The 7,428-nt window shown below is 52.0% G+C and overlaps 1 long non-coding RNA gene across 1 annotated transcript; it reads left to right on the forward strand.

Annotated features, from left to right (window-relative positions):
• The first annotated feature begins 1,725 nt into the window (after positions 1-1,725).
• Positions 1,726-6,868, forward strand: LOC142003396 (uncharacterized). The gene is made up of 3 exons (XR_012642827.1): positions 1,726-1,767; positions 4,448-4,487; positions 5,748-6,868. It is a non-coding gene; the product is annotated as an uncharacterized LOC142003396 (long non-coding RNA).
• Positions 6,869-7,428: the final 560 nt, after the last annotated feature.

Raw genomic sequence — 7,428 nt, forward strand, 5'->3', positions numbered from 1 at the left:
GGGAGACCAGCTCTGCAGCGGGGGAAACTGAGGCAGAGAGCGATTTGTTGACTTGCCCTAGCGAGCTGCAGCAAAGCGAGGACTAGGTTCATGTCCCCCACACAGCAAGTCACTGCCCTAAGCCACGGCGATGCTGTTCTCTCTCTGGCGCACAAAGCTGAGACGACCTCTGAGCAACTTGCTCTCTGGGCTTAGAACAGCCTGAAAGGAGGAAACCGAGACTTCCTCGAACGCCTGGAGCACGGCTGGGAAGGCCCCCTTTGGGCAGGCTGGGCTGATCCCTGCAGAGTTCCGGCCTGCCGAGCAGCTGGCATCTGCCACTGTTGGGATAGCGAACTGGACAAGCTGGGCCCACTGGACTGAGCAGCCAGGACAGGGCTGGGGAAGGGAGTCATCAAACGCAGGGACAGGTCGGTTGGGGCCCTGAAGCGACAGGTCCGGTCTCAGCCCATCCCTTGTTATCCTTTGCCGCTGGGAATTCAGGGCCCCCAGTGCCTGGGGGTGTGTCCCCAGCCCCAAGAGGCCAGGCCCCCCCAGCCTAAGCCTGGTCCACTCTGCAGTAAGTCTCAGTGAGGCTCCCGTTTGTCAGCTGTCAAAAGAGACAGGCAAGAAAAAGCTCTGTGTGCATGTGTGTAGCCCTGTGTGTGTGTGTGTGTGTGTGTCTGTCAGTCTACTGCCCCCTGCTGGAGGAGATGAGCCCTGCTCTGTGTGTGTGTGTGTGTGTGTGTGTGTGTGTGTCTGTCAGTCTACTGCCCCCTGCTGGAGGAGATGAGCCCTGCTCTGTGTGTGTGTGTGTGTGTGTGTACCCATCCCCTGCAGGAGGGAGTCAGATGTGTGAAGTGCTCCGGCAGTGTCTCCTTCTGCTCACAGTGCTGGGGCTCCAGCTGAGCCCCAAAGCACTTGACAAACGATAACGTGCCAGGAGGAGCTCCGTGTGGGCAAACTGAGGTTCACGGGAGGGACTTGCTCCAGGCAGGCTCTGACCCCCATCCTCACGTCTCGAACCGCTAGTCCGTAGGTGCTGACTTCGTGGGTGCTCTGGGGCTGTGGTGCCCAGAGGGAACCATGAGCAGGTGCTCACCACCCAGCCACAACCAAACTCCCCTGCTCTGCTCCCCACCCCGCACGGCTCTCGCTTGCTGCTCCCCCCCCTTTCAGCACTTCTGGAGCACTGCAGACAGCTGACTGGCAGCATTAGGGAGCTGTGGACGGAGGGGGGAAAGCTGGTTTGGGTGTGCGCAGGGAGGGGCTTGGGTAAAGGGGCGGGGCGAATGATGCAGGGGCATGGCCTGGGGAAGAGCAGAGGGGCGGAGCATCCCCTGGCCTATGCCCTGTACCCCGTTACCGTCCTGGAGCGGGGGGGCCGAACCCAGGAGCACTGAGGCCAAACCCCCTGCGTGATGGAGTTTCTCCAGGGGCGGGATGTGTCTGTCTCTCTGGATTGGGCTGTTCAGTGGCTAATGAGCTGGTCAGTTCTCAGGCCAGCTGCCAGCAGGGCTGGATGGCGGTGAGGTTAAGGCAATGGCTTAGGACCCAGGAGGTTGCAGTTAAAGTTCTAGCTCCGCCACCAGGGGGCAGGCTTTGGGGATGTTGTGCCAGGACCCCAGGGCAAGGTGGGAGGAGGCCTGGCTCTGTGCCCCAGAAGGGGCGGGGCCTAGGGCAGGAAGCCCCTCCCCACGCAGCTGGAGCATTGGGATGGGGCTACATTCATTTCATGTCGCTGGGGTCGAGGGCAGCCATCCCTTTCACACGACTTGAGCTGCTGAGGTAAGAGCATCTCCCAGGCCCTACCCGCGCTGGGCTCTGAGATTCAAAGGTTGAGCCCAGGCAGAACCAGGCTGTGGAGTCCAGCTCCCCAGCCCCACATTGGAACAATTTTCTCCGGGCCCCCATGCGTTCCTCGGCACGGACAACTGCTAAATGCAGATGGGCTGTTTTCTTCCACCGTCACTCCGACTTCAAACAGGAGGCAGCTCAGGGCCGTCTGATGGCTGGTGAAATCCTGGAGCTCCAGTTAGGTCTGGGGTGAAAACCTGCGAATTCCCCCCCTTATTCCCCTCCCCCACACTCCCAGATTTCTGGTACGTTCTGTTTGGAGTCTCGGCTCCGGATCTGAATTAGCTTCCAAACCCCAGGGTGCTTTGCAGTCTGGATGTGCATCCGGACAGACCAACTCACAAAGTCCCAGCCCAGATCCCATCCCCCAGCCTTACACCACCACTCACAAGCTCTAGGGTGCCCAGACCTGGGGCTCTAGGGCTGTGTCGAGCTCTGCACTCATTTCCAGCTCTGTGGGGTTTACAGCCAGCAATCTCCCCCTGCACAGAGCTGAGTCACAAAGTCGTCCCCCCCCCCGGCAAAGGCTGAGGCAATATGATTACAGTCTATAAATACATCAGAGGGACAAACACCGGGGAGGGGGAGGGGGAGGAGTTATTTCCGTTAAGGACCAATGTTGGCACAAGAACAAATGGCTCTAAACTGGCCAGCAGCAAGTTGAGGCTTGAAATGAGATGTACAATTGTGACCAACAGAGGCAGGAAGTTCTGGACCGGCCCCCCAAGGGGAGCCATGGGGACCACAGACAAACAAGCAAACATGAGAGGGGACATGGTGGAGTGTTTTCAAGTACCAAGGAGGAGGGAGAAAAATTGTTCTCCTTGGCCTCTGAGGATAGGACAAGGAGCAATGGGATTAAGCTGCAGCAAGGGAGGTTGGACGTTAGGAAAAAACTTCCTACCTGTCAGGGTGGTTAAACACTGGAATAAATTGCCTCTGGAGGTTGTGGAATCTCCATCACTGGAGATATTAAAGAGCAGGTTAGATAGACACGTACCAGGCGTGGTCTAGATGTTGCTTGGTTCTGCCAGGAGCGCAGGGGACTTGACTCAATGACCTCTCGAGGTCCCTTCCTGTTCTAAAGTTCTGTGATCCTATGGTTCTGTGAAACACTAACTGGCTTCAAGATTAAGCTTGGTAAGTTTCAGGAGGGGATGGGAGGATGAAGATGCCTACAATGGCATATGGCCCTTCTGCAGCTGGTCTGAACAAGTGCCACCAATGCCCAGAGATGGGACACTGGGTGGGGTGGGCTCTGGGTTACTCCAGAGAATTCTGTCCCAGATGTCAGGAGCTCACTGGTCACCAGATCTGGGGGGGGGGTCAGGAGGGAATTTTCCCCCAGGTCTGATTGGAGGAGACCTTGGGAGGTTTCACCTTCCTCTGCAGCAGTGGGGATGGGTTGCTTGCTAGTATAAACTGGAGTAAATGGTAGAGCTTCTGTGCAAGTGGAAGTCTTGAAATTATGGTCTGAAGACATCAGGCGAGCGCTCAGCCGTGGCTTCTGGGCCTATCGCAGGAGCTGGGGTGAGGTTTGTGGCCTGCGACCAGGATGACCAGATTTTACAGGAACAGCCCCAATATTCAGGGCTTTTTCTTACATAGTCATCTCATACTCCCTCCCCCACCCTGATTTTTCACACTTAATATCTGGTCACCCTACCTGCAATGTGCAGGAGCTCAGACTGGACAATCACGATGGTCCTTTCTGGACTTAAAAGTTCATGAGTTATCACCCTGCAAACATCCCCACTGCTGCCTTGGAGTCACAAGCCTCAGAGGAGAGCTCTGTCTAGGGCTCAGCAGGTTCACAACCTTTAAAGCATTTAACCGAATAACAGTGCTGAGAGGTGGCACAAAGCTATTATTCCCATCGGCCAGATGGGACACTGAGGCATGGAGAGGCGGTCTCTGGCAGAGCAGAGGAGTGAAGCTGGGTCTCCGAACTCTAAAGCTAATGCTCATGCTACTGGACCATCTGTACTCGCCAAGGCCAGGTCTACACTGCACCTAAATTTGATCTCAGAGACGCAATTCCAGCTATGACAATTGCAGAGCTGGAATCGACAGATCAAAGATCGATTTTTCTGGACGTCCACACAGAGGGAGGTCGACCAGAGCAACTCTCCCATCGACCTCCCTTACTCCTCACGAGAATGAGGATTACCAGGGCTGACTGTTGAGCCCAGATGGTTCGATTTAGCACCTCCCCACTAAGTGAGCTAAAGCGAACCCTGAAAGATCAATGCTGAAGAAGTTGATCTTCCAGTAAGTGTTGACATCCCCTAAAACTCTTCTATAATTCCACAGTGTTAAATACTGGAATAAATTGCCAGGGGAAGTTGTGGAATCTCCATCACCAGAGATATTTAAGAACAGTTTAGATAGACATCTACCAGTGATGGTCTTTCAAGGCTTCCCAACCTGTGGGTCGGGACCCAAACATGGGTCACAATTACATTTCAAAAGGGTGGCGAGCTGGGCAGGTCCACAAGTGACTATTAAGAAACCATTCACGCTCCTGAAGTGGTTCGCAACTTCTTAATTGGATGAACAGCTGTCAGACTGTTAAGCCAATCAATTACATTGAGAATCATTTCACCTGCAGGCCAGACAACTGCATACCTGAGGAGCAGTGTCCAGCTCAGGTAAGGTGGTGGCCCGAGTCCGAGGTTGGGAGGGAGGGCAGAGCTGATCAGCAGCCTGGCTTCCAGCCTCTGCAGGAGGTGGAGGCACCACAGACCTCAGCAGGGTCCCGCAGCTGGTGCTACAAGCCTGGGCTCTGCCCCACCTGGCTTCCAGCTGTGGGGGTCCCTGTGCCCCCCCAGATCCCTCCAGCCTCTGAGTGACTCCTAGCCCCTCAGTGTGCCTCCTCTAGTCCCCTCTAGCCTCTTAGTGTGACTCCTCAAGCCCCTGATTGTGGGGTTTAAGCTGGAGGGGAGCAGTTTGGGGATGAGTGTCTTTCCACCACCACAGCTCTGACTAACTATAGTAAATGTATAAGCAGTCCAGTAGCACTTTAAAAACTAACAGAATAATTTATTAGGTGATGAGCTTTCATGTGACAGACCCACTTCTTCAGGTCATAGTCATACCAGCTCGTGTGGCTATGATCTGAAGAAGTGGGTCTGTCCCACGAAAGCTCATCACCTAATAAATTATTCTGTTAGTCTTTAAAGTGCTACTGGGCTGCTTTTTTGTTTTGATAGTATATAGACTAGCACGGCTTTCTCTCTGTTACTGTAGTAGTGTAGTGTTACCATTTTATGAATATATTTCCCCTTTTCTATGAAATAACTATTACGAAGATCAGTACCAGAGAGGAAGCCGTGTTAACCTGTATCTTCCAAAACAACAAGAAAAGTCCTGTGGCACCTTATAGACTAACAGATATTTTGGAGCATAAACTTTCATGGGCAAAGACCCACGTAATCCTCCCCTGAAACCCTGCCCCCATGCATCCAACGAAGCTTTGCCCACAAAAGCTGATACTCCAAAATATGTTAGTCTCTAAGGTGCCATAGGACTTCTTGTTGTTATTATGAATATATAAACTTGAGAGGGCACAATTTTATATTCTTGCCTCAGGCGCAAAATTAGCTCCTTACAGCACCATAACCAAGTCTTCCTGAATTGTCAAAATGGGTCCCTGTCTGGAAAAGGTTGATAAACGCTGGCCTACATGGTGCTTGGTCCTGGGGTGAGGGCCAGGTCCTTCCCAGTTCTTGTGTTCCATAATATTAGCAGCTGGGACGCTAAGAAAAGCCCAACGTACTGTGAGGCTGATGATCGAGCCTGACCTGGACAAGAGTGACCTTGAGCAGGTCACTGCAGATCACATGGCACTGGGAAGAAAGATCAAGGAGTTTGGGTGCAAGTTATCGTCTCTTCCATCCTCTCTCTTGCAGGAAAAGGCCCAGGTAGAATTGTGGAAGGAAGTGGAGTTGTGCAGATGATGTCGGAGCGAAGGCTTTGGGTTCTTTGACCATGGGATGCTGATCAGGGCAGAAGGATTGATAGGAAGAACTGGGATCCACTTAACCGGGCAGTCTTCGTGGGCAGGCTTGCAAACCTAGCGTGAAGGGCTTTCAATGAGGTTCATTGGGGGATGGTGACCTAATCCCTGGGGTACGAGGAGAAGTGGGCTACCGGGAAGAAACACGAGGAGTACGGTGCAACAGAAGGTGTCATGGCTCCTTCCCCACGCTAGCAAGATAAATGCAGACGTGGGGGCCAGCAAAAGTACCTCCAAAACCTTATCTGCCAGGATTTGGTATAAACTCCCCTCCCAAAATCCTAAAAAACCCTTAGATTTTGGGGTAAAAATCTTCTGCCACCACCCAAGTAATAATAAGGAAACCAGGGAGAGTCGACTTGGGAAATCTCAGCCCCAAAAGTAAAAACCAGGCCACAAACATTAACCAATGCCAGGTTCATGAAAAGAAAGAGAGAGAACTTTTATTATTGCAACGATATTCGTGTCGCAAACCTCACGACGAGATGGAAGAGTCACAAAGTAAAACACATGGGGAGTCTCCACCCTGGGCCTAGAACTTAGTTACCAGAAGAGTAAAAGAACATTCCTAAAAAGTGCCCAGACATCAGATCCCACTTCCCAACCCATAAAACAATAAAGCCGAACGGACTTATCTAAACTTTACCCGACTTACAGAAGATTGGAGGGCCTGTTATTTTGTGTCTTTCTCCCTCATGGGTGGAAAGAAAAAGAAAGACCAGAAGACAGAAAAAGGGAGGAGCCAAAAAATTGAATTCTTACCTACATTCCTATAGGCCAACCCCACCTGGCTAAGGAGGTTAACCCTTTTACTCCCAGGCTGCTGGCTAACCCTCATGATCATGACAGAGGGGCACCCCTGAAGTCTGGGAAACTAGCAGGAAGAGAAGAGAATCCTGGAGCGGTCAAGGAATATGATGTAATTGGAACAATGGAGACTTTGTGGGACAACTCAGATGATTGGAGCGCTGCCATGGAAGAGTATACACTGTTCAGGAAGGACAGGCAGGAGAGAAAAGGAGGAGGAGTATAAAGGGATGTGGATGTGCTGGAGCAGGTCCAGCAGAGGGCAAAAACAATGATTAAGAAGCGGGAGCACATGACCTATGGGGAGAGGCTGAGGGATTTGGGCTTATTTAGTTTACAGAAGAGAAGACTGAGGAGTGATTTAATAGCAGCCTTCAACTTCCTGAAAGGGGCTCTAAAGAGGATGGAGAGAGGCTGTTCTGTGGTGACAGATGGCAGAACAAGGAGCAATGGTCTGAAGTTACAGAAGGAGAGGACTAGATCGGATATTAGGAAAAATTACTTCACCAGGAGGGTGGTGAAGCACTGGAATATATTACCTAAAGAGGTGGTGGAATCTCCATCCCTAGAGATTTATAAGTCCTGGCTTGACAAAGCCATGGCTGAGATGATTTAGTTGGGATTGCTCTGCTTTGAGAAGGAGGTTGGACTTGATGACCTGAGGTCTCCTGCAACCTCAGGTTTTCTCTTCCTCCATTCTAAATCATGAGAGGTGGTTGGTTCACATGTAACTGATGAGTTGGATTGCGTTTCAGCATCTGGCTGAA

Source organism: Carettochelys insculpta, chromosome 29, assembly GCF_033958435.1.
Source record: "Carettochelys insculpta isolate YL-2023 chromosome 29, ASM3395843v1, whole genome shotgun sequence".
Taxonomy (NCBI): Eukaryota; Metazoa; Chordata; order Testudines; family Carettochelyidae; genus Carettochelys; species Carettochelys insculpta.